Genomic DNA, 23,375 nt, shown 5'->3' with positions numbered 1-23,375 from the left:
ACTGGCGGCTTGTCACAATGCCCCCCGATGACATCACAATAGCGCTGCTGCCTAGAAAACAAGCTGCGCAGAAGAAGTTGTTCTTTGGGTGGGAGGGTGGGCTAGTGGAAGGAGGGGGCAATCTCTTTTTTTCCCGGGTGGTAGGGGGATGACAGGAGAAGGGAAGCGGGTGGTGAGAAAGGTACAGAGGGCAGGGTTTGGGGGCTGGGAAGGAAAGGGAAAAGATTAGGGTTTGGGGATGATGAAAGGGCTTTCTACGGGTAAGGATGGCAAAGGGTGGCAGTGACGGAAAGTCAGGCAACCTGTCCTGTCCGTCTTTTTGTATCGTGAATTGGAAAGACTGCAAGGGGGAGGGGAGTTGCTTGCGCCCTAAAGGAGGAGTTATTCAGATTCATTGCAGTGGGCGGCGGCTGCAAAACGCACCATTCTTCTTGTTTTTGCTCTGCAAAGCAGCCTTTTCAAGGGTTGGCTTGGGTGACAAAATGTCTTGTGTAGGCGTGGGTTTGTCTCCCTCTCGCTCTCTCTCCCTAAGATGTGTCCAGCATAGGCCAGGGTGCCACTCGAGGCCCAAACCAATTCTGGTTATCGCTTCTCGGCCTTTTGGCTAAGATCAAGTGTAGTATCTGTTCTTATCAGTTTAATATCTGATACGTCCCCTATCTGGGGACCATATATTAAATGGATTTTTAGAACAGGGAGATGGAAAAAGAGCTTGCTCTGTCCACTCCACGCATTGACCTGGTATTGCAGTACCTCCAGGAACGGTGCACCCCTTCTTAACCCAGTTTCCAAAAGCAGAACTCGATTCACCTGATTCATATTAGCTCGATTAGCGAATTGAAATGAATTTTTATCTAACACACTTTTTACTTGCTTTATTCATCCAAATAGCAAACTCATCACCACTCAACTTCACCAACTCTGCTATGTCCCGTGCAGTATCTTGTTGTCAGTCTAATCTAGATCATGTGTAATTGAATGGAATAGATCCCTTTTGGACAAAGTGGAGTCAGATGCTGCAGTGACCACAGGTGTGAGAGGATCTACAATTGGCATCTGGTGTTATCTCTCTGCTTCCACTCCAAATAAAGTTACCTGTTGTTACCTGAACGTCAAATACTAAGAATGGGCGGCCTATGAAAGAATTAGTACTTTCATTAAGTATACTAAACCGGCTAATTGGGAATAGACAAACTGTAAAAAGCCCTCTGAGAAAGCCCCTCTCTAACCTTTGTTAGTAAGCTTTTCTGTAGCCTGCCTGTTGATGTATTTTCGGTTTGAACAGTGCACAACATGAAGAGACGGAACACTGGCGGCTTGTCACAATGCCCCCCGATGACATCACAATAGCGCTGCTGCCTAGAAAACAAGCTGCGCAGAAGAAGTTGTTCTTTGGGTGGGAGGGTGGGCTAGTGGAAGGAGGGGGCAATCTCTTTTTTTCCCGGGTGGTAGGGGGATGACAGGAGAAGGGAAGCGGGTGGTGAGAAAGGTACAGAGGGCAGGGTTTGGGGGCTGGGAAGGAAAGGGAAAAGATTAGGGTTTGGGGATGATGAAAGGGCTTTCTACGGGTAAGGATGGCAAAGGGTGGCAGTGACGGAAAGTCAGGCAACCTGTCCTGTCCGTCTTTTTGTATCGTGAATTGGAAAGACTGCAAGGGGGAGGGGAGTTGCTTGCGCCCTAAAGGAGGAGTTATTCAGATTCATTGCAGTGGGCGGCGGCTGCAAAACGCACCATTCTTCTTGTTTTTGCTCTGCAAAGCAGCCTTTTCAAGGGTTGGCTTGGGTGACAAAATGTCTTGTGTAGGCGTGGGTTTGTCTCCCTCTCGCTCTCTCTCCCTAAGATGTGTCCGGCATAGGCCAGGGTGCCACTCGAGGCCCAAACCAATTCTGGTTATCGCTTCTCGGCCTTTTGGCTAAGATCAAGTGTAGTATCTGTTCTTATCAGTTTAATATCTGATACGTCCCCTATCTGGGGACCATATATTAAATGGATTTTTAGAACAGGGAGATGGAAAAAGAGCTTGCTCTGTCCACTCCACGCATTGACCTGGTATTGCAGTACCTCCAGGAACGGTGCACCCCTTCTTAACCCAGTTTCCAAAAGCAGAACTCGATTCACCTGATTCATATTAGCCCGATTAGCGAATTGAAATGAATTTTTATCTAACACACTTTTTACTTGCTTTATTCATCCAAATAGCAAACTCATCACCACTCAACTTCACCAACTCTGCTATGTCCCGTGCAGTATCTTGTTGTCAGTCTAATCTAGATCATGTGTAATTGAATGGAATAGATCCCTTTTGGACAAAGTGGAGTCAGATGCTGCAGTGACCACAGGTGTGAGAGGATCTACAATTGGCATCTGGTGTTATCTCTCTGCTTCCACTCCAAATAAAGTTACCTGTTGTTACCTGAACGTCAAATACTAAGAATGGGCGGCCTATGAAAGAATTAGTACTTTCATTAAGTATACTAAACCGGCTAATTGGGAATAGACAAACTGTAAAAAGCCCTCTGAGAAAGCCCCTCTCTAACCTTTGTTAGTAAGCTTTTCTGTAGCCTGCCTGTTGATGTATTTTCGGTTTGAACAGTGCACAACATGAAGAGACGGAACACTGGCGGCTTGTCACAATGCCCCCCGATGACATCACAATAGCGCTGCTGCCTAGAAAACAAGCTGCGCAGAAGAAGTTGTTCTTTGGGTGGGAGGGTGGGCTAGTGGAAGGAGGGGGCAATCTCTTTTTTTCCCGGGTGGTAGGGGGATGACAGGAGAAGGGAAGCGGGTGGTGAGAAAGGTACAGAGGGCAGGGTTTGGGGGCTGGGAAGGAAAGGGAAAAGATTAGGGTTTGGGGATGATGAAAGGGCTTTCTACGGGTAAGGATGGCAAAGGGTGGCAGTGACGGAAAGTCAGGCAACCTGTCCTGTCCGTCTTTTTGTATCGTGAATTGGAAAGACTGCAAGGGGGAGGGGAGTTGCTTGCGCCCTAAAGGAGGAGTTATTCAGATTCATTGCAGTGGGCGGCGGCTGCAAAACGCACCATTCTTCTTGTTTTTGCTCTGCAAAGCAGCCTTTTCAAGGGTTGGCTTGGGTGACAAAATGTCTTGTGTAGGCGTGGGTTTGTCTCCCTCTCGCTCTCTCTCCCTAAGATGTGTCCGGCATAGGCCAGGGTGCCACTCGAGGCCCAAACCAATTCTGGTTATCGCTTCTCGGCCTTTTGGCTAAGATCAAGTGTAGTATCTGTTCTTATCAGTTTAATATCTGATACGTCCCCTATCTGGGGACCATATATTAAATGGATTTTTAGAACAGGGAGATGGAAAAAGAGCTTGCTCTGTCCACTCCACGCATTGACCTGGTATTGCAGTACCTCCAGGAACGGTGCACCCCTTCTTAACCCAGTTTCCAAAAGCAGAACTCGATTCACCTGATTCATATTAGCCCGATTAGCGAATTGAAATGAATTTTTATCTAACACACTTTTTACTTGCTTTATTCATCCAAATAGCAAACTCATCACCACTCAACTTCACCAACTCTGCTATGTCCCGTGCAGTATCTTGTTGTCAGTCTAATCTAGATCATGTGTAATTGAATGGAATAGATCCCTTTTGGACAAAGTGGAGTCAGATGCTGCAGTGACCACAGGTGTGAGAGGATCTACAATTGGCATCTGGTGTTATCTCTCTGCTTCCACTCCAAATAAAGTTACCTGTTGTTACCTGAACGTCAAATACTAAGAATGGGCGGCCTATGAAAGAATTAGTACTTTCATTAAGTATACTAAACCGGCTAATTGGGAATAGACAAACTGTAAAAAGCCCTCTGAGAAAGCCCCTCTCTAACCTTTGTTAGTAAGCTTTTCTGTAGCCTGCCTGTTGATGTATTTTCGGTTTGAACAGTGCACAACATGAAGAGACGGAACACTGGCGGCTTGTCACAATGCCCCCCGATGACATCACAATAGCGCTGCTGCCTAGAAAACAAGCTGCGCAGAAGAAGTTGTTCTTTGGGTGGGAGGGTGGGCTAGTGGAAGGAGGGGGCAATCTCTTTTTTTCCCGGGTGGTAGGGGGATGACAGGAGAAGGGAAGCGGGTGGTGAGAAAGGTACAGAGGGCAGGGTTTGGGGGCTGGGAAGGAAAGGGAAAAGATTAGGGTTTGGGGATGATGAAAGGGCTTTCTACGGGTAAGGATGGCAAAGGGTGGCAGTGACGGAAAGTCAGGCAACCTGTCCTGTCCGTCTTTTTGTATCGTGAATTGGAAAGACTGCAAGGGGGAGGGGAGTTGCTTGCGCCCTAAAGGAGGAGTTATTCAGATTCATTGCAGTGGGCGGCGGCTGCAAAACGCACCATTCTTCTTGTTTTTGCTCTGCAAAGCAGCCTTTTCAAGGGTTGGCTTGGGTGACAAAATGTCTTGTGTAGGCGTGGGTTTGTCTCCCTCTCGCTCTCTCTCCCTAAGATGTGTCCGGCATAGGCCAGGGTGCCACTCGAGGCCCAAACCAATTCTGGTTATCGCTTCTCGGCCTTTTGGCTAAGATCAAGTGTAGTATCTGTTCTTATCAGTTTAATATCTGATACGTCCCCTATCTGGGGACCATATATTAAATGGATTTTTAGAACAGGGAGATGGAAAAAGAGCTTGCTCTGTCCACTCCACGCATTGACCTGGTATTGCAGTACCTCCAGGAACGGTGCACCCCTTCTTAACCCAGTTTCCAAAAGCAGAACTCGATTCACCTGATTCATATTAGCCCGATTAGCGAATTGAAATGAATTTTTATCTAACACACTTTTTACTTGCTTTATTCATCCAAATAGCAAACTCATCACCACTCAACTTCACCAACTCTGCTATGTCCCGTGCAGTATCTTGTTGTCAGTCTAATCTAGATCATGTGTAATTGAATGGAATAGATCCCTTTTGGACAAAGTGGAGTCAGATGCTGCAGTGACCACAGGTGTGAGAGGATCTACAATTGGCATCTGGTGTTATCTCTCTGCTTCCACTCCAAATAAAGTTACCTGTTGTTACCTGAACGTCAAATACTAAGAATGGGCGGCCTATGAAAGAATTAGTACTTTCATTAAGTATACTAAACCGGCTAATTGGGAATAGACAAACTGTAAAAAGCCCTCTGAGAAAGCCCCTCTCTAACCTTTGTTAGTAAGCTTTTCTGTAGCCTGCCTGTTGATGTATTTTCGGTTTGAACAGTGCACAACATGAAGAGACGGAACACTGGCGGCTTGTCACAATGCCCCCCGATGACATCACAATAGCGCTGCTGCCTAGAAAACAAGCTGCGCAGAAGAAGTTGTTCTTTGGGTGGGAGGGTGGGCTAGTGGAAGGAGGGGGCAATCTCTTTTTTTCCCGGGTGGTAGGGGGATGACAGGAGAAGGGAAGCGGGTGGTGAGAAAGGTACAGAGGGCAGGGTTTGGGGGCTGGGAAGGAAAGGGAAAAGATTAGGGTTTGGGGATGATGAAAGGGCTTTCTACGGGTAAGGATGGCAAAGGGTGGCAGTGACGGAAAGTCAGGCAACCTGTCCTGTCCGTCTTTTTGTATCGTGAATTGGAAAGACTGCAAGGGGGAGGGGAGTTGCTTGCGCCCTAAAGGAGGAGTTATTCAGATTCATTGCAGTGGGCGGCGGCTGCAAAACGCACCATTCTTCTTGTTTTTGCTCTGCAAAGCAGCCTTTTCAAGGGTTGGCTTGGGTGACAAAATGTCTTGTGTAGGCGTGGGTTTGTCTCCCTCTCGCTCTCTCTCCCTAAGATGTGTCCGGCATAGGCCAGGGTGCCACTCGAGGCCCAAACCAATTCTGGTTATCGCTTCTCGGCCTTTTGGCTAAGATCAAGTGTAGTATCTGTTCTTATCAGTTTAATATCTGATACGTCCCCTATCTGGGGACCATATATTAAATGGATTTTTAGAACAGGGAGATGGAAAAAGAGCTTGCTCTGTCCACTCCACGCATTGACCTGGTATTGCAGTACCTCCAGGAACGGTGCACCCCTTCTTAACCCAGTTTCCAAAAGCAGAACTCGATTCACCTGATTCATATTAGCCCGATTAGCGAATTGAAATGAATTTTTATCTAACACACTTTTTACTTGCTTTATTCATCCAAATAGCAAACTCATCACCACTCAACTTCACCAACTCTGCTATGTCCCGTGCAGTATCTTGTTGTCAGTCTAATCTAGATCATGTGTAATTGAATGGAATAGATCCCTTTTGGACAAAGTGGAGTCAGATGCTGCAGTGACCACAGGTGTGAGAGGATCTACAATTGGCATCTGGTGTTATCTCTCTGCTTCCACTCCAAATAAAGTTACCTGTTGTTACCTGAACGTCAAATACTAAGAATGGGCGGCCTATGAAAGAATTAGTACTTTCATTAAGTATACTAAACCGGCTAATTGGGAATAGACAAACTGTAAAAAGCCCTCTGAGAAAGCCCCTCTCTAACCTTTGTTAGTAAGCTTTTCTGTAGCCTGCCTGTTGATGTATTTTCGGTTTGAACAGTGCACAACATGAAGAGACGGAACACTGGCGGCTTGTCACAATGCCCCCCGATGACATCACAATAGCGCTGCTGCCTAGAAAACAAGCTGCGCAGAAGAAGTTGTTCTTTGGGTGGGAGGGTGGGCTAGTGGAAGGAGGGGGCAATCTCTTTTTTTCCCGGGTGGTAGGGGGATGACAGGAGAAGGGAAGCGGGTGGTGAGAAAGGTACAGAGGGCAGGGTTTGGGGGCTGGGAAGGAAAGGGAAAAGATTAGGGTTTGGGGATGATGAAAGGGCTTTCTACGGGTAAGGATGGCAAAGGGTGGCAGTGACGGAAAGTCAGGCAACCTGTCCTGTCCGTCTTTTTGTATCGTGAATTGGAAAGACTGCAAGGGGGAGGGGAGTTGCTTGCGCCCTAAAGGAGGAGTTATTCAGATTCATTGCAGTGGGCGGCGGCTGCAAAACGCACCATTCTTCTTGTTTTTGCTCTGCAAAGCAGCCTTTTCAAGGGTTGGCTTGGGTGACAAAATGTCTTGTGTAGGCGTGGGTTTGTCTCCCTCTCGCTCTCTCTCCCTAAGATGTGTCCGGCATAGGCCAGGGTGCCACTCGAGGCCCAAACCAATTCTGGTTATCGCTTCTCGGCCTTTTGGCTAAGATCAAGTGTAGTATCTGTTCTTATCAGTTTAATATCTGATACGTCCCCTATCTGGGGACCATATATTAAATGGATTTTTAGAACAGGGAGATGGAAAAAGAGCTTGCTCTGTCCACTCCACGCATTGACCTGGTATTGCAGTACCTCCAGGAACGGTGCACCCCTTCTTAACCCAGTTTCCAAAAGCAGAACTCGATTCACCTGATTCATATTAGCCCGATTAGCGAATTGAAATGAATTTTTATCTAACACACTTTTTACTTGCTTTATTCATCCAAATAGCAAACTCATCACCACTCAACTTCACCAACTCTGCTATGTCCCGTGCAGTATCTTGTTGTCAGTCTAATCTAGATCATGTGTAATTGAATGGAATAGATCCCTTTTGGACAAAGTGGAGTCAGATGCTGCAGTGACCACAGGTGTGAGAGGATCTACAATTGGCATCTGGTGTTATCTCTCTGCTTCCACTCCAAATAAAGTTACCTGTTGTTACCTGAACGTCAAATACTAAGAATGGGCGGCCTATGAAAGAATTAGTACTTTCATTAAGTATACTAAACCGGCTAATTGGGAATAGACAAACTGTAAAAAGCCCTCTGAGAAAGCCCCTCTCTAACCTTTGTTAGTAAGCTTTTCTGTAGCCTGCCTGTTGATGTATTTTCGGTTTGAACAGTGCACAACATGAAGAGACGGAACACTGGCGGCTTGTCACAATGCCCCCCGATGACATCACAATAGCGCTGCTGCCTAGAAAACAAGCTGCGCAGAAGAAGTTGTTCTTTGGGTGGGAGGGTGGGCTAGTGGAAGGAGGGGGCAATCTCTTTTTTTCCCGGGTGGTAGGGGGATGACAGGAGAAGGGAAGCGGGTGGTGAGAAAGGTACAGAGGGCAGGGTTTGGGGGCTGGGAAGGAAAGGGAAAAGATTAGGGTTTGGGGATGATGAAAGGGCTTTCTACGGGTAAGGATGGCAAAGGGTGGCAGTGACGGAAAGTCAGGCAACCTGTCCTGTCCGTCTTTTTGTATCGTGAATTGGAAAGACTGCAAGGGGGAGGGGAGTTGCTTGCGCCCTAAAGGAGGAGTTATTCAGATTCATTGCAGTGGGCGGCGGCTGCAAAACGCACCATTCTTCTTGTTTTTGCTCTGCAAAGCAGCCTTTTCAAGGGTTGGCTTGGGTGACAAAATGTCTTGTGTAGGCGTGGGTTTGTCTCCCTCTCGCTCTCTCTCCCTAAGATGTGTCCGGCATAGGCCAGGGTGCCACTCGAGGCCCAAACCAATTCTGGTTATCGCTTCTCGGCCTTTTGGCTAAGATCAAGTGTAGTATCTGTTCTTATCAGTTTAATATCTGATACGTCCCCTATCTGGGGACCATATATTAAATGGATTTTTAGAACAGGGAGATGGAAAAAGAGCTTGCTCTGTCCACTCCACGCATTGACCTGGTATTGCAGTACCTCCAGGAACGGTGCACCCCTTCTTAACCCAGTTTCCAAAAGCAGAACTCGATTCACCTGATTCATATTAGCCCGATTAGCGAATTGAAATGAATTTTTATCTAACACACTTTTTACTTGCTTTATTCATCCAAATAGCAAACTCATCACCACTCAACTTCACCAACTCTGCTATGTCCCGTGCAGTATCTTGTTGTCAGTCTAATCTAGATCATGTGTAATTGAATGGAATAGATCCCTTTTGGACAAAGTGGAGTCAGATGCTGCAGTGACCACAGGTGTGAGAGGATCTACAATTGGCATCTGGTGTTATCTCTCTGCTTCCACTCCAAATAAAGTTACCTGTTGTTACCTGAACGTCAAATACTAAGAATGGGCGGCCTATGAAAGAATTAGTACTTTCATTAAGTATACTAAACCGGCTAATTGGGAATAGACAAACTGTAAAAAGCCCTCTGAGAAAGCCCCTCTCTAACCTTTGATAGTAAGTTTTTCTGTAGTCTGCCTGTTGATGTATTTTCGGTTTGAACAGTGCACAACATGAAGAGACGGAACACTGGCGGCTTGTCACAATGCCCCCCGATGACATCACAATAGCGCTGCTGCCTAGAAAACAAGCTGCGCAGAAGAAGTTGTTCTTTGGGTGGGAGGGTGGGCTAGTGGAAGGAGGGGGCAATCTCTTTTTTTCCCGGGTGGTAGGGGGATGACAGGAGAAGGGAAGCGGGTGGTGAGAAAGGTACAGAGGGCAGGGTTTGGGGGCTGGGAAGGAAAGGGAAAAGATTAGGGTTTGGGGATGATGAAAGGGCTTTCTACGGGTAAGGATGGCAAAGGGTGGCAGTGACGGAAAGTCAGGCAACCTGTCCTGTCCGTCTTTTTGTATCGTGAATTGGAAAGACTGCAAGGGGGAGGGGAGTTGCTTGCGCCCTAAAGGAGGAGTTATTCAGATTCATTGCAGTGGGCGGCGGCTGCAAAACGCACCATTCTTCTTGTTTTTGCTCTGCAAAGCAGCCTTTTCAAGGGTTGGCTTGGGTGACAAAATGTCTTGTGTAGGCGTGGGTTTGTCTCCCTCTCGCTCTCTCTCCCTAAGATGTGTCCGGCATAGGCCAGGGTGCCACTCGAGGCCCAAACCAATTCTGGTTATCGCTTCTCGGCCTTTTGGCTAAGATCAAGTGTAGTATCTGTTCTTATCAGTTTAATATCTGATACGTCCCCTATCTGGGGACCATATATTAAATGGATTTTTAGAACAGGGAGATGGAAAAAGAGCTTGCTCTGTCCACTCCACGCATTGACCTGGTATTGCAGTACCTCCAGGAACGGTGCACCCCTTCTTAACCCAGTTTCCAAAAGCAGAACTCGATTCACCTGATTCATATTAGCCCGATTAGCGAATTGAAATGAATTTTTATCTAACACACTTTTTACTTGCTTTATTCATCCAAATAGCAAACTCATCACCACTCAACTTCACCAACTCTGCTATGTCCCGTGCAGTATCTTGTTGTCAGTCTAATCTAGATCATGTGTAATTGAATGGAATAGATCCCTTTTGGACAAAGTGGAGTCAGATGCTGCAGTGACCACAGGTGTGAGAGGATCTACAATTGGCATCTGGTGTTATCTCTCTGCTTCCACTCCAAATAAAGTTACCTGTTGTTACCTGAACGTCAAATACTAAGAATGGGCGGCCTATGAAAGAATTAGTACTTTCATTAAGTATACTAAACCGGCTAATTGGGAATAGACAAACTGTAAAAAGCCCTCTGAGAAAGCCCCTCTCTAACCTTTGTTAGTAAGCTTTTCTGTAGCCTGCCTGTTGATGTATTTTCGGTTTGAACAGTGCACAACATGAAGAGACGGAACACTGGCGGCTTGTCACAATGCCCCCCGATGACATCACAATAGCGCTGCTGCCTAGAAAACAAGCTGCGCAGAAGAAGTTGTTCTTTGGGTGGGAGGGTGGGCTAGTGGAAGGAGGGGGCAATCTCTTTTTTTCCCGGGTGGTAGGGGGATGACAGGAGAAGGGAAGCGGGTGGTGAGAAAGGTACAGAGGGCAGGGTTTGGGGGCTGGGAAGGAAAGGGAAAAGATTAGGGTTTGGGGATGATGAAAGGGCTTTCTACGGGTAAGGATGGCAAAGGGTGGCAGTGACGGAAAGTCAGGCAACCTGTCCTGTCCGTCTTTTTGTATCGTGAATTGGAAAGACTGCAAGGGGGAGGGGAGTTGCTTGCGCCCTAAAGGAGGAGTTATTCAGATTCATTGCAGTGGGGGGCGGCGGCTGCAAAACGCACCATTCTTCTTGTTTTTGCTCTGCAAAGCAGCCTTTTCAAGGGTTGGCTTGGGTGACAAAATGTCTTCTGTAGGCGTGGGTTTGTCTCCCTCTCGCTCTCTCTCCCTAAGATGTGTCCGGCATAGGCCAGGGTGCCACTCGAGGCCCAAACCAATTCTGGTTATCGCTTCTCGGCCTTTTGGCTAAGATCAAGTGTAGTATCGTTCGAAAAGGTGGTTTAAGGCTCCGGCCACCTTAGTACAATGATGCAATGCACACTGGAAGGTTGCACTTGTTAGTACTTTGGGAGGATAGTATATCCATCTAGAGGAAACCATGGCCCTACCAGGATTGAGGCTATTAGACTGAGTAAGTGTGGGGGTTATGGTGCAATGTGCCCCAGGAATGGACACCCTGGAGGGAGTCTGAACTTGCTAGGTTGGGACCCTGGTAAGCCTCAGACTCTGTCGCACGTCGCGCTTTGCCTATTCATACTTTCCAAGCATATTGCCCTATCCTGGCCTTCTGGCTAAGAAGGGAAATTTTTATAATCCCGGTCGGAGGTCCGGTCAGCTTTGGGCTGAGAAACCAACACCCGGTTGGAGGTCCGGGTCAGCTTTGGCTGAGAAACCAACACCCGGTTGGAGGTCCGGTTAGCCTTGGGCTGAGAAACCAACACCCGGTTGGAGGTCCGGTCAGCCTTGGGCTGAGAAACCAACACCCGGTTGGAGGTCCGGTCAGCCTTGGGCTGAGAAACCAACACCGGTTGACGGTCCGGGCAGTCTCGGCTGCGAAACCAACGACTAGTAGCTCCCTACTCCACTTGGGTAAGATGCCTCGGTGGACGCTGGGAGCAACAACAAGGCTCAACCAGGCTTCGGCTTGGGGGAGCACCGAAGATCCCTGACCCTCGCTGTGGCCTTCTGGCTCGGAGGGACGGGGTTGATTTTTGGGGATCTTCTTCTCACGGAGGGGTCCACACGAATCCTAGCCTTTGCACTGTTTTTGGTGTGACTTCGGTCATGCATTTTTGCGGTGCTTTGGAAAGCTTCATTAAATCAAAAATCTGTTCTTATCAGTTTAATATCTGATACGTCCCCTATCTGGGGACCATATATTAAATGGATTTTTAGAACAGGGAGATGGAAAAAGAGCTTGCTCTGTCCACTCCACGCATTGACCTGGTATTGCAGTACCTCCAGGACCGGTGCACCCCTTCTTAACCCAGTTTCCAAAAGCAGAACTCAATTCACCTGATTCATATTAGCCCGGTTTAATGAATTGGAAGAAAGCATACGTCTTCATATGCACCTCAATTTGGCCCATTCACTTTTCACACTTCCTCCTTTTGTTTTTTATCTTTCACACTTTTGACTTTCTTTATTCATCCAAATAGCAAACTCATCACCACTCAACCTGACCAACTCGACTATGTCCCGTGCTGCAGTTCTCTGTCTTATCTAGATCATTTGCAATTGAATGGAATAGATCCCTTTTGGACAAAGTGGATTCACCTGCTGCTGCAGTGACCACAGGTGTGATAAGATCTAGAATTGGCATCTGGTGCGATCTCTCCGCTTCCACTCCAAAGAAAGTTACCTGTTTATTCCTATCATGCATTGGTTTTTGGGGTTTTCTTTGAGTAATGATGATCTCTTTAGTAGTCTGTTGGCGCCCTCTCCTGGAGGAATAGTTTGCTTGCTCTTGGACATTCTAAAAGAGAGGTCATGATAGACATTGAGCTTCTGAGCTCAATTGGGGACAGTCATGGGTGATGAATGTTTGCAACCTGCTGCAAAGCCTCATACCGCAATATAAGGAACGTCAAATACTAAGAAAGGGCGGCCTATGAAAGAATTACTACTTTCAATAAGGTATCAACCACTGAGGACTCTCAGTTCTTTTAAACAATTTTTTTTTACTTTCAATAAGTACACTTAAACGGCTAATTGGGAATAGAAAAACTGTAAAAAGCCCTCTGAGAAAGCCCCCCTCTAACCTTTGATAGTAAGTTTTTCTGTAGTCTGCCTGTTGATGTATTTTCCGTTTGAACTGTGCACAACATGAAGAGACGGAACACTGGCGGCTTGTCACAATGCCCCCGCTGACATCACAATAGCGCTGCTGCCTAGAAAACAAGCTGCGCAGCAGAAGTTGTTCTTTGGGTGGGAGGGTGGGCTAGTGTAAGGAGGGGGCAAGCTCTTTTTTTCCCGGGTGGTAGGGGGATGACAGGAGAAGGGATGCGGGTGGTGAGAAGGGTACAGAGGGCAGGGTTTGGGGGCTGGGAAGGAAAGGGAAAAGATTAGGGTTTGGGGATGATGAAAGGGCTTTCTACGGGTAAGGATGGCAAAGGGTGGCAGTGACGGAAAGTCAGGCAACCTGTCCTGTCCGTCTTTTTGTATCGTGAATTGGAAAGACTGCAAGGGGGAGGGGAGTTGCTTGCGCCCTAAAGGAGGAGTTATTCAGATTCATTGCAGTGGGGGGCGGCGGCTGCAAAACGCACCATTCTTCTTGTTTTTGCTCTGCAAAGCAGCCTTTTCAAGGGTTGGCTTGGGTGACAAAATGTCTTCTGTAGGCGTGGGTTTGTCTCCCTCTCGCTCTCTCTCCCTAAGATGTGTCCGGCATAGGCCAGGGTGCCACTCGAGGCCCAAACCAATTCTGGTTATCGCTTCTCGGCCTTTTGGCTAAGATCAAGTGTAGTGTTGTTCGAAGAGGTGGTTTAAGCTCCAGGCCACCTTAGTACAATGATACAATGCACACTGAAAGGTTGCGCTTGCTAGTACTCTGGGTGGATAGTATATTCATCAAGAGGAAAACATGGCCCTACCAGGATCGAGGCTATTAGACTGAGTAAGGGTGGGGGGCTATGGTACAACGTGCCCCAGGACTGACGACCCTGGAGTGGGTCTGAGCTTGCTGGCTTGGGACCCCGGCAAGTCTTGGGCTCTGTAGCACACCGTACCTTGCCTTTTCATACTTTTTGAGCATATTACCCTATCCTGGCCTTCTGGCTAGGAAGGGAAATTTTTATAATCCCGGTCGGAGGTCTGGTCAGCTTTGGGCTGAGAAACTAACACCCGGTTGGAGGTCCGGGTCAGCTTCGGCTGAGAAACCAACACCCGGTTGGAGGTCTGGGTCAGCTTCGGCTGAGAAACCAACACCCGGTTGGAGGTCCGGTTAGCCTTGGGCTGAGAAACCAACACCGGTTGACGGTCCGGGCAGTTTCGGCTGCGAAACCAACAACTAGTAGCTCTCTACTCCACTTGGGTAAGATGCCTGGGTGGACGCTGGGAGCAACAACAAGGCTCAACCAGGCTTCGGCTTGGGGGAGCACCGAAGATCCCTGACCCTTGCTGTGGCCTTCTGGCTCGGAGGGACGGGGTTGATTTTTGGGGACCCTCTCCTCACGGTGGGGTCCACACAAATCCTAGCCTTTGCACTGTTTTTGGTGTGACTTCGGTCATGCATTTTTTGTGGTGCTTTGGAAAGCTTCATTAAATCAAATCTGTTCTTATCAGTTTAATATCTGATACGTCCCCTATCTGGGGACCATATATTAAATGGATTTTTAGAACAGGGAGATGGAAAAAGAGCTTGCTCTGTCCACTCCACGCATTGACCTGGTATTGCAGTACCTCCAGGAACGGTGCACCCCTTCTTAACCCAGTTTCCAAAAGCAGAACTCAATTCACCTGATTCATATTAGCCCGATTTAATGAATTGGAAGAAAGCATACGTCTTCATATGCACCTCAATTTGGCCCATTCACTTTTCACACTTCCTCCTTTTGTTTTTTATCTTTCACACTTTTGACTTTCTTTATTCATCCAAATAGCAAACTCATCACCACTCAACCTGACCAACTCGGCTATGTCCCCGTGCTGCAGTTCTCTGTCTTATCTAGATCATTTGCAATTGAATGGAATAGATCCCTTTTGGACAAAGTGGATTCACCTGCTGCTGCAGTGACCACAGGTGTGATAAGATCTAGAATTGGCATCTGGTGCGATCTCTCCGCTTCCACTCCAAAGAAAGTTACCTGTTTATTCCTATCATGCATTGGTTTTTGGGGTTTTCTTTGAGTAATGATGATCTCTTTAGTAGTCTGTTGGCGCCCTCTCCTGGAGGAATAGTTTGCTTGCTCTTGGACATTCTAAAAGAGAGGTCATGATAGACATTGAGCTTCTGAGCTCAATTGGGGACAGTCATGGGTGATGAATGTTTGCAACCTACTGCGAAGCCTCATACCGCAATATAAGGAACGTCAAATACTAAGAAAGGGCGGCCTATGAAAGAATTACTACTTTCAATAAGTACACTTAAACGGCTAATTGGGAATAGAAAAACTGTAAAAAGCCCTCTGAGAAAGCCCCCCTCTAACCTTTGATAGTAAGCTTTTCTGTAGTCTGCCTGTTGATGTATTTTCCGTTTGAACTGTGCACAACATGAAGAGACGGAACACTGGCGGCTTGTCACAATGCCCCCCGATGACATCACAATAGCGCTGCTGCCTAGAAAACAAGCTGCGCAGAAGAAGTTGTTCTTTGGGTGGGAGGGTGGGCTAGTGGAAGGAGGGGGCAATCTCTTTTTTTCCCGGGTGGTAGGGGGATGACAGGAGAAGGGAAGCGGGTGGTGAGAAAGGTACAGAGGGCAGGGTTTGGGGGCTGGGAAGGAAAGGGAAAAGATTAGGGTTTGGGGATGATGAAAGGGCTTTCTACGGGTAAGGATGGCAAAGGGTGGCAGTGACGGAAAGTCAGGCAACCTGTCCTGTCCGTCTTTTTGTATCGTGAATTGGAAAGACTGCAAGGGGGAGGGGAGTTGCTTGCGCCCTAAAGGAGGAGTTATTCAGATTCATTGCAGTGGGCGGCGGCTGCAAAACGCACCATTCTTCTTGTTTTTGCTCTGCAAAGCAGCCTTTTCAAGGGTTGGCTTGGGTGACAAAATGTCTTGTGTAGGCGTGGGTTTGTCTCCCTCTCGCTCTCTCTCCCTAAGATGTGTCCGGCATAGGCCAGGGTGCCACTCGAGGCCCAAACCAATTCTGGTTATCGCTTCTCGGCCTTTTGGCTAAGATCAAGTGTAGTATCTGTTCTTATCAGTTTAATATCTGATACGTCCCCTATCTGGGGACCATATATTAAATGGATTTTTAGAACAGGGAGATGGAAAAAGAGCTTGCTCTGTCCACTCCACGCATTGACCTGGTATTGCAGTACCTCCAGGAACGGTGCACCCCTTCTTAACCCAGTTTCCAAAAGCAGAACTCAATTCACCTGATTCATATTAGCCCGATTTAATGAATTGGAAGAAAGCATACGTCTTCATATGCACCTCAATTTGGCCCATTCACTTTTCACACTTCCTCCTTTTGTTTTTTATCTTTCACACTTTTGACTTTCTTTATTCATCCAAATAGCAAACTCATCACCACTCAACCTGACCAACTCGGCTATGTCCCCGTGCTGCAGTTCTCTGTCTTATCTAGATCATTTGCAATTGAATGGAATAGATCCCTTTTGGACAAAGTGGATTCACCTGCTGCTGCAGTGACCACAGGTGTGATAAGATCTAGAATTGGCATCTGGTGCGATCTCTCCGCTTCCACTCCAAAGAAAGTTACCTGTTTATTCCTATCATGCATTGGTTTTTGGGGTTTTCTTTGAGTAATGATGATCTCTTTAGTAGTCTGTTGGCGCCCTCTCCTGGAGGAATAGTTTGCTTGCTCTTGGACATTCTAAAAGAGAGGTCATGATAGACATTGAGCTTCTGAGCTCAATTGGGGACAGTCATGGGTGATGAATGTTTGCAACCTACTGCGGAGCCTCATACCGCAATATAAGGAACGTCAAATACTAAGAAAGGGCGGCCTATGAAAGAATTACTACTTTCAATAAGTACACTTAAACGGCTAATTGGGAATAGAAAAACTGTAAAAAGCCCTCTGAGAAAGCCCCCCTCTAACCTTTGATAGTAAGCTTTTCTGTAGTCTGCCTGTTGATGTATTTTCCGTTTGAACTGTGCACAACATGAAGAGACGGAACACTGGCGGCTTGTCACAATGCCCCCCGATGACATCACAATAGCGCTGCTGCCTAGAAAACAAGCTGCGCAGAAGAAGTTGTTCTTTGGGTGGGAGGGTGGGCTAGTGGAAGGAGGGGGCAATCTCTTTTTTTCCCGGGTGGTAGGGGGATGACAGGAGAAGGGAAGCGGGTGGTGAGAAAGGTACAGAGGGCAGGGTTTGGGGGCTGGGAAGGAAAGGGAAAAGATTAGGGTTTGGGGATGATGAAAGGGCTTTCTACGGGTAAGGATGGCAAAGGGTGGCAGTGACGGAAAGTCAGGCAACCTGTCCTGTCCGTCTTTTTGTATCGTGAATTGGAAAGACTGCAAGGGGGAGGGGAGTTGCTTGCGCCCTAAAGGAGGAGTTATTCAGATTCATTGCAGTGGGCGGCGGCTGCAAAACGCACCATTCTTCTTGTTTTTGCTCTGCAAAGCAGCCTTTTCAAGGGTTGGCTTGGGTGACAAAATGTCTTGTGTAGGCGTGGGTTTGTCTCCCTCTCGCTCTCTCTCCCTAAGATGTGTCCGGCATAGGCCAGGGTGCCACTCGAGGCCCAAACCAATTCTGGTTATCGCTTCTCGGCCTTTTGGCTAAGATCAAGTGTAGTATCTGTTCTTATCAGTTTAATATCTGATACGTCCCCTATCTGGGGACCATATATTAAATGGATTTTTAGAACAGGGAGATGGAAAAAGAGCTTGCTCTGTCCACTCCACGCATTGACCTGGTATTGCAGTACCTCCAGGAACGGTGCACCCCTTCTTAACCCAGTTTCCAAAAGCAGAACTCAATTCACCTGATTCATATTAGCCCGATTTAATGAATTGGAAGAAAGCATACGTCTTCATATGCACCTCAATTTGGCCCATTCACTTTTCACACTTCCTCCTTTTGTTTTTTATCTTTCACACTTTTGACTTTCTTTATTCATCCAAATAGCAAACTCATCACCACTCAACCTGACCAACTCGGCTATGTCCCCGTGCTGCAGTTCTCTGTCTTATCTAGATCATTTGCAATTGAATGGAATAGATCCCTTTTGGACAAAGTGGATTCACCTGCTGCTGCAGTGACCACAGGTGTGATAAGATCTAGAATTGGCATCTGGTGCGATCTCTCCGCTTCCACTCCAAAGAAAGTTACCTGTTTATTCCTATCATGCATTGGTTTTTGGGGTTTTCTTTGAGTAATGATGATCTCTTTAGTAGTCTGTTGGCGCCCTCTCCTGGAGGAATAGTTTGCTTGCTCTTGGACATTCTAAAAGAGAGGTCATGATAGACATTGAGCTTCTGAGCTCAATTGGGGACAGTCATGGGTGATGAATGTTTGCAACCTACTGCGAAGCCTCATACCGCAATATAAGGAACGTCAAATACTAAGAAAGGGCGGCCTATGAAAGAATTACTACTTTCAATAAGTACACTTAAACGGCTAATTGGGAATAGAAAAACTGTAAAAAGCCCTCTGAGAAAGCCCCCCTCTAACCTTTGATAGTAAGCTTTTCTGTAGTCTGCCTGTTGATGTATTTTCCGTTTGAACTGTGCACAACATGAAGAGACGGAACACTGGCGGCTTGTCACAATGCCCCCCGATGACATCACAATAGCGCTGCTGCCTAGAAAACAAGCTGCGCAGAAGAAGTTGTTCTTTGGGTGGGAGGGTGGGCTAGTGGAAGGAGGGGGCAATCTCTTTTTTTCCCGGGTGGTAGGGGGATGACAGGAGAAGGGAAGCGGGTGGTGAGAAAGGTACAGAGGGCAGGGTTTGGGGGCTGGGAAGGAAAGGGAAAAGATTAGGGTTTGGGGATGATGAAAGGGCTTTCTACGGGTAAGGATGGCAAAGGGTGGCAGTGACGGAAAGTCAGGCAACCTGTCCTGTCCGTCTTTTTGTATCGTGAATTGGAAAGACTGCAAGGGGGAGGGGAGTTGCTTGCGCCCTAAAGGAGGAGTTATTCAGATTCATTGCAGTGGGCGGCGGCTGCAAAACGCACCATTCTTCTTGTTTTTGCTCTGCAAAGCAGCCTTTTCAAGGGTTGGCTTGGGTGACAAAATGTCTTGTGTAGGCGTGGGTTTGTCTCCCTCTCGCTCTCTCTCCCTAAGATGTGTCCGGCATAGGCCAGGGTGCCACTCGAGGCCCAAACCAATTCTGGTTATCGCTTCTCGGCCTTTTGGCTAAGATCAAGTGTAGTATCTGTTCTTATCAGTTTAATATCTGATACGTCCCCTATCTGGGGACCATATATTAAATGGATTTTTAGAACAGGGAGATGGAAAAAGAGCTTGCTCTGTCCACTCCACGCATTGACCTGGTATTGCAGTACCTCCAGGAACGGTGCACCCCTTCTTAACCCAGTTTCCAAAAGCAGAACTCAATTCACCTGATTCATATTAGCCCGATTTAATGAATTGGAAGAAAGCATACGTCTTCATATGCACCTCAATTTGGCCCATTCACTTTTCACACTTCCTCCTTTTGTTTTTTATCTTTCACACTTTTGACTTTCTTTATTCATCCAAATAGCAAACTCATCACCACTCAACCTGACCAACTCGGCTATGTCCCCGTGCTGCAGTTCTCTGTCTTATCTAGATCATTTGCAATTGAATGGAATAGATCCCTTTTGGACAAAGTGGATTCACCTGCTGCTGCAGTGACCACAGGTGTGATAAGATCTAGAATTGGCATCTGGTGCGATCTCTCCGCTTCCACTCCAAAGAAAGTTACCTGTTTATTCCTATCATGCATTGGTTTTTGGGGTTTTCTTTGAGTAATGATGATCTCTTTAGTAGTCTGTTGGCGCCCTCTCCTGGAGGAATAGTTTGCTTGCTCTTGGACATTCTAAAAGAGAGGTCATGATAGACATTGAGCTTCTGAGCTCAATTGGGGACAGTCATGGGTGATGAATGTTTGCAACCTACTGCGAAGCCTCATACCGCAATATAAGGAACGTCAAATACTAAGAAAGGGCGGCCTATGAAAGAATTACTACTTTCAATAAGTACACTTAAACGGCTAATTGGGAATAGAAAAACTGTAAAAAGCCCTCTGAGAAAGCCCCCCTCTAACCTTTGATAGTAAGCTTTTCTGTAGTCTGCCTGTTGATGTATTTTCCGTTTGAACTGTGCACAACATGAAGAGACGGAACACTGGCGGCTTGTCACAATGCCCCCCGATGACATCACAATAGCGCTGCTGCCTAGAAAACAAGCTGCGCAGAAGAAGTTGTTCTTTGGGTGGGAGGGTGGGCTAGTGGAAGGAGGGGGCAATCTCTTTTTTTCCCGGGTGGTAGGGGGATGACAGGAGAAGGGAAGCGGGTGGTGAGAAAGGTACAGAGGGCAGGGTTTGGGGGCTGGGAAGGAAAGGGAAAAGATTAGGGTTTGGGGATGATGAAAGGGCTTTCTACGGGTAAGGATGGCAAAGGGTGGCAGTGACGGAAAGTCAGGCAACCTGTCCTGTCCGTCTTTTTGTATCGTGAATTGGAAAGACTGCAAGGGGGAGGGGAGTTGCTTGCGCCCTAAAGGAGGAGTTATTCAGATTCATTGCAGTGGGCGGCGGCTGCAAAACGCACCATTCTTCTTGTTTTTGCTCTGCAAAGCAGCCTTTTCAAGGGTTGGCTTGGGTGACAAAATGTCTTGTGTAGGCGTGGGTTTGTCTCCCTCTCGCTCTCTCTCCCTAAGATGTGTCCGGCATAGGCCAGGGTGCCACTCGAGGCCCAAACCAATTCTGGTTATCGCTTCTCGGCCTTTTGGCTAAGATCAAGTGTAGTATCTGTTCTTATCAGTTTAATATCTGATACGTCCCCTATCTGGGGACCATATATTAAATGGATTTTTAGAACAGGGAGATGGAAAAAGAGCTTGCTCTGTCCACTCCACGCATTGACCTGGTATTGCAGTACCTCCAGGAACGGTGCACCCCTTCTTAACCCAGTTTCCAAAAGCAGAACTCAATTCACCTGATTCATATTAGCCCGATTTAATGAATTGGAAGAAAGCATACGTCTTCATATGCACCTCAATTTGGCCCATTCACTTTTCACACTTCCTCCTTTTGTTTTTTATCTTTCACACTTTTGACTTTCTTTATTCATCCAAATAGCAAACTCATCACCACTCAACCTGACCAACTCGGCTATGTCCCCGTGCTGCAGTTCTCTGTCTTATCTAGATCATTTGCAATTGAATGGAATAGATCCCTTTTGGACAAAGTGGATTCACCTGCTGCTGCAGTGACCACAGGTGTGATAAGATCTAGAATTGGCATCTGGTGCGATCTCTCCGCTTCCACTCCAAAGAAAGTTACCTGTTTATTCCTATCATGCATTGGTTTTTGGGGTTTTCTTTGAGTAATGATGATCTCTTTAGTAGTCTGTTGGCGCCCTCTCCTGGAGGAATAGTTTGCTTGCTCTTGGACATTCTAAAAGAGAGGTCATGATAGACATTGAGCTTCTGAGCTCAATTGGGGACAGTCATGGGTGATGAATGTTTGCAACCTACTGCGAAGCCTCATACCGCAATATAAGGAACGTCAAATACTAAGAAAGGGCGGCCTATGAAAGAATTACTACTTTCAATAAGTACACTTAAACGGCTAATTGGGAATAGAAAAACTGTAAAAAGCCCTCTGAGAAAGCCCCCCTCTAACCTTTGATAGTAAGCTTTTCTGTAGTCTGCCTGTTGATGTATTTTCCGTTTGAACTGTGCACAACATGAAGAGACGGAACACTGGCGGCTTGTCACAATGCCCCCCGATGACATCACAATAGCGCTGCTGCCTAGAAAACAAGCTGCGCAGAAGAAGTTGTTCTTTGGGTGGGAGGGTGGGCTAGTGGAAGGAGGGGGCAATCTCTTTTTTTCCCGGGTGGTAGGGGGATGACAGGAGAAGGGAAGCGGGTGGTGAGAAAGGTACAGAGGGCAGGGTTTGGGGGCTGGGAAGGAAAGGGAAAAGATTAGGGTTTGGGGATGATGAAAGGGCTTTCTACGGGTAAGGATGGCAAAGGGTGGCAGTGACGGAAAGTCAGGCAACCTGTCCTGTCCGTCTTTTTGTATCGTGAATTGGAAAGACTGCAAGGGGGAGGGGAGTTGCTTGCGCCCTAAAGGAGGAGTTATTCAGATTCATTGCAGTGGGCGGCGGCTGCAAAACGCACCATTCTTCTTGTTTTTGCTCTGCAAAGCAGCCTTTTCAAGGGTTGGCTTGGGTGACAAAATGTCTTGTGTAGGCGTGGGTTTGTCTCCCTCTCGCTCTCTCTCCCTAAGATGTGTCCGGCATAGGCCAGGGTGCCACTCGAGGCCCAAACCAATTCTGGTTATCGCTTCTCGGCCTTTTGGCTAAGATCAAGTGTAGTATCTGTTCTTATCAGTTTAATATCTGATACGTCCCCTATCTGGGGACCATATATTAAATGGATTTTTAGAACAGGGAGATGGAAAAAGAGCTTGCTCTGTCCACTCCACGCATTGACCTGGTATTGCAGTACCTCCAGGAACGGTGCACCCCTTCTTAACCCAGTTTCCAAAAGCAGAACTCAATTCACCTGATTCATATTAGCCCGGTTTAATGAATTGGAAGAAAGCATACGTCTTCATATGCACCTCAATTTGGCCCATTCACTTTTCACACTTCCTCCTTTTGTTTTTTATCTTTCACACTTTTGACTTTCTTTATTCATCCAAATAGCAAACTCATCACCACTCAACCTGACCAACTCGGCTATGTCCCGTGCTGCAGTTCTCTGTCTTATCTAGATCATTTGCAATTGAATGGAATAGATCCCTTTTGGACAAAGTGGATTCACCTGCTGCTGCAGTGACCACAGGTGTGATAAGATCTAGAATTGGCATCTGGTGCGATCTCTCCGCTTCCACTCCAAAGAAAGTTACCTGTTTATTCCTATCATGCATTGGTTTTTGGGGTTTTCTTTGAGTAATGATGATCTCTTTAGTAGTCTGTTGGCGCCCTCTCCTGGAGGAATAGTTTGCTTGCTCTTGGACATTCTAAAAGAGAGGTCATGATAGACATTGAGCTTCTGAGCTCAATTGGGGACAGTCATGGGTGATGAATGTTTGCAACCTGCTGCAAAGCCTCATACCGCAATATAAGGAACGTCAAATACTAAGAAAGGGCGGCCTATGAAAGAATTACTACTTTCAATAAGTACACTTAAACGGCTAATTGGGAATAGAAAAACTGTAAAAAGCCTTCTGAGAAAGCCCCCCTCTAACCTTTGATAGTAAGTTTTTCTGTAGTCTGCCTGTTGATGTATATTCCGTTTGAACTGTGCACAACATGAAGAGACGGAACACTGGCGGCTTGTCACAATGCCCCCGCTGACATCACAATAGCGCTGCTGCCTAGAAAACAAGCTGCGCAGCAGAAGTTGTTCTTTGGGTGGGAGGGTGGGCTAGTGTAAGGAGGGGGCAAGCTCTTTTTTTCCCGGGTGGTAGGGGGATGACAGGAGA

The 23,375-nt window shown here is 47.0% G+C and overlaps 15 non-coding genes and 1 pseudogene across 15 annotated transcripts; all 16 read left to right on the top strand.

The window, feature by feature from the left end:
• Positions 1-584: 584 nt before the first annotated feature.
• Positions 585-775, top strand: LOC142252241 (U2 spliceosomal RNA). The gene has a single exon (XR_012725628.1). It is a non-coding gene; the product is annotated as a U2 spliceosomal RNA (small nuclear RNA).
• Positions 776-1,892: 1,117 nt separating this feature from the next.
• LOC142252240 (U2 spliceosomal RNA) lies at positions 1,893-2,083 on the top strand. Its single transcript, XR_012725627.1, has one exon. It is a non-coding gene; the product is annotated as a U2 spliceosomal RNA (small nuclear RNA).
• Positions 2,084-3,200: 1,117 nt separating this feature from the next.
• LOC142252239 (U2 spliceosomal RNA) lies at positions 3,201-3,391 on the top strand. The gene has a single exon (XR_012725626.1). It is a non-coding gene; the product is annotated as a U2 spliceosomal RNA (small nuclear RNA).
• A 1,117-nt stretch (positions 3,392-4,508) lies between these two features.
• LOC142252238 (U2 spliceosomal RNA) lies at positions 4,509-4,699 on the top strand. Its single transcript, XR_012725625.1, has one exon. It is a non-coding gene; the product is annotated as a U2 spliceosomal RNA (small nuclear RNA).
• A 1,117-nt stretch (positions 4,700-5,816) lies between these two features.
• LOC142252237 (U2 spliceosomal RNA) lies at positions 5,817-6,007 on the top strand. Its single transcript, XR_012725624.1, has one exon. It is a non-coding gene; the product is annotated as a U2 spliceosomal RNA (small nuclear RNA).
• A 1,117-nt stretch (positions 6,008-7,124) lies between these two features.
• LOC142252235 (U2 spliceosomal RNA) lies at positions 7,125-7,315 on the top strand. The gene has a single exon (XR_012725622.1). It is a non-coding gene; the product is annotated as a U2 spliceosomal RNA (small nuclear RNA).
• A 1,117-nt stretch (positions 7,316-8,432) lies between these two features.
• On the top strand, positions 8,433-8,623 carry LOC142252234 (U2 spliceosomal RNA). Its single transcript, XR_012725621.1, has one exon. It is a non-coding gene; the product is annotated as a U2 spliceosomal RNA (small nuclear RNA).
• Positions 8,624-9,740: 1,117 nt separating this feature from the next.
• LOC142252233 (U2 spliceosomal RNA) lies at positions 9,741-9,931 on the top strand. Its single transcript, XR_012725620.1, has one exon. It is a non-coding gene; the product is annotated as a U2 spliceosomal RNA (small nuclear RNA).
• A 1,120-nt stretch (positions 9,932-11,051) lies between these two features.
• On the top strand, positions 11,052-11,193 carry LOC142253668 (U2 spliceosomal RNA; annotated as a pseudogene).
• Positions 11,194-11,890: 697 nt separating this feature from the next.
• Positions 11,891-12,086, top strand: LOC142253246 (U2 spliceosomal RNA). Its single transcript, XR_012726557.1, has one exon. It is a non-coding gene; the product is annotated as a U2 spliceosomal RNA (small nuclear RNA).
• A 2,244-nt stretch (positions 12,087-14,330) lies between these two features.
• LOC142253154 (U2 spliceosomal RNA) lies at positions 14,331-14,525 on the top strand. The gene has a single exon (XR_012726471.1). It is a non-coding gene; the product is annotated as a U2 spliceosomal RNA (small nuclear RNA).
• A 1,387-nt stretch (positions 14,526-15,912) lies between these two features.
• Positions 15,913-16,103, top strand: LOC142252232 (U2 spliceosomal RNA). Its single transcript, XR_012725619.1, has one exon. It is a non-coding gene; the product is annotated as a U2 spliceosomal RNA (small nuclear RNA).
• A 1,387-nt stretch (positions 16,104-17,490) lies between these two features.
• Positions 17,491-17,681, top strand: LOC142252231 (U2 spliceosomal RNA). Its single transcript, XR_012725618.1, has one exon. It is a non-coding gene; the product is annotated as a U2 spliceosomal RNA (small nuclear RNA).
• Positions 17,682-19,068: 1,387 nt separating this feature from the next.
• Positions 19,069-19,259, top strand: LOC142252230 (U2 spliceosomal RNA). Its single transcript, XR_012725617.1, has one exon. It is a non-coding gene; the product is annotated as a U2 spliceosomal RNA (small nuclear RNA).
• A 1,387-nt stretch (positions 19,260-20,646) lies between these two features.
• On the top strand, positions 20,647-20,837 carry LOC142252229 (U2 spliceosomal RNA). The gene has a single exon (XR_012725616.1). It is a non-coding gene; the product is annotated as a U2 spliceosomal RNA (small nuclear RNA).
• Positions 20,838-22,224: 1,387 nt separating this feature from the next.
• On the top strand, positions 22,225-22,415 carry LOC142252228 (U2 spliceosomal RNA). The gene has a single exon (XR_012725615.1). It is a non-coding gene; the product is annotated as a U2 spliceosomal RNA (small nuclear RNA).
• The last annotated feature ends 960 nt before the right edge of the window (positions 22,416-23,375 follow it).

This window comes from Anomaloglossus baeobatrachus, chromosome 9 (genome assembly GCF_048569485.1).
Source record: "Anomaloglossus baeobatrachus isolate aAnoBae1 chromosome 9, aAnoBae1.hap1, whole genome shotgun sequence".
Classification (NCBI taxonomy): Eukaryota; Metazoa; Chordata; class Amphibia; order Anura; family Aromobatidae; genus Anomaloglossus; species Anomaloglossus baeobatrachus.
The sequence above is the reverse complement of the archived record's forward strand: the minus strand, read 5'-3'. Positions and strand labels throughout refer to the sequence as shown.